Below are 1,673 nucleotides of genomic sequence, written 5' to 3'. Positions count from 1 at the left end.
TTTTTTTTTTTTTTTTTTTTTGCAATGGGAACTTTTAGATTTAACAACTGTCACTAACGGCTGCTACTGTTGTTGCTTGCTGTTCACTTTCAGATCTGTTAAGATCACCTTGACTCAGCACATCTGTAGCCCAATGGAAGAAAGAAAATAAAGACATTGGAGGAGGCTTTGTTGAAGATCTCCAGTCTTGATGCTGATTATCGATCAGGTGATTAAGGCAGATGAAGAGGTTTTTTGAAAGCTGAAGCCTCTGATTGTGTCTCTCCAGTGTGCCCCGAAAGGGGTTGGGAAATCAATACCCTCAATCACAGCAGAGAGCATTTCTCTGTCAGTCACACAGGCAGAAGTGATTAGAATTGAGTCATAAGGCAATGAATAACTAGCACTGGCTTCCTGCTCCTTTTTTTCACCTCATAGACAGCCTAATGAACTCTCTGTGCCAAGGGAAAAGGCTTACAACTCATGTAGCACAATTAACATACCATCAGATAACAGCAAACTCCTAGGTTAGAGTTGGACTTAGAGATATTAATTTCAATCTATTGAAAGACTGATGCCAGGTAAAGCTTCAACCTACCAAGCAAATATTAAAAAGGCAGCTGAGTAGCAGTGCAATCTCCTTTCTCTATTAATTACAGATTTAACTACACTTCTCTACACATAATAAGATGATAAAATACAGATAAGTCATTTGTCAAATGACTTTCGGTAAAAAACAACAGCCCTCTTCTGTTTCAAATGTGCAGAAAACTTTTCTAGAATTCTTCAAACTGAAATAGTTTTCGGTACACTAACAAGAATAATTCATTTTATATCATTTAAGATCCACATGTTTCTATTTTTCTGAGCTCATAATACCTTCTGGTAAATACACTCCTCTTTCTTAATTTTGGTAGAAAACCCACATAGCAATATATAAAACCCATTATAGCAGGGGTTCACAGTGCCTTTAAACTCTGAGCCTGAAATGTGGAGAACCATGTGTCACTATTTATCTCTTAAACAAAGCTGCTTAAAGAACCTCTTGTGTATAAGATTCATGACTATATGCAACCAAATACTAATCTTCCACAGTATAGGTTCTGGAGAAAAACTGGACAGCACAAAACAAACACCAAGGCAAAATTACTAACAAGAACTTAAATATCTGCTCTACTTTACTAATTAATGAACCAGCATATGTAACCTCATTTATCCTGTTTGCATCTTGAATTTGCAAATGAAGTTCATAAATAGTAATGGAAGCCTCGAAAGTTTCATAAAAGTGTATTTCATATTGCCCCTAGGTACTGTTGTATTTTTGTCTGTGTGGATGACTTTGCTACTGATCAGAGATTTACTGTGTAATCATTTTTTTCTCATTGAGTTTACTGGTACATTTTAGGTATATGGTACAGTTACATTCATCATTGGGATCTTGTACCTTTACATGACAGGTCTTGGTTCTCATTTATTTTTCTCCTTATCACTGTCTTCCCTTCGCCCCCTCCTCCCTTCCCTATTTACAAATACTTCATTGACATTTTTTCATTTTCTCATGTTTTTTTTCTTTTCCTTATTACCTTTCCCCTACCCTTCCCATTTCTCCTACACCATTTGCACTTTTCTTCCTATTTCACATTGTTAATTATATCATTAGGATCATATGTACCATTATAGTGTTTCACACCAGA

The 1,673-nt window shown here is 35.9% G+C and overlaps 1 long non-coding RNA gene across 1 annotated transcript in view; it reads left to right on the top strand.

Moving 5' to 3' along the window:
• LOC104850095 overlaps window positions 1-364 on the top strand; it is a 19,957-nt gene extending 19,593 nt beyond the window's left edge. The window contains exon 4 of the long non-coding RNA XR_776884.2: window positions 94-364. This is a non-coding gene — a long non-coding RNA (uncharacterized LOC104850095). The remainder of the gene's footprint in view (window positions 1-93) is intronic.
• Window positions 365-1,673: the final 1,309 nt, after the last annotated feature.

The sequence above is a fragment of the Fukomys damarensis genome, unplaced genomic scaffold, assembly GCF_012274545.1.
Source record: "Fukomys damarensis isolate Sample0158 unplaced genomic scaffold, DMR_v1.0_HiC HiC_scaffold_26, whole genome shotgun sequence".
In the NCBI taxonomy this organism is placed as follows: Eukaryota; Metazoa; Chordata; class Mammalia; order Rodentia; family Bathyergidae; genus Fukomys; species Fukomys damarensis.
The sequence above is the reverse complement of the archived record's forward strand: the minus strand, read 5'-3'. Positions and strand labels throughout refer to the sequence as shown.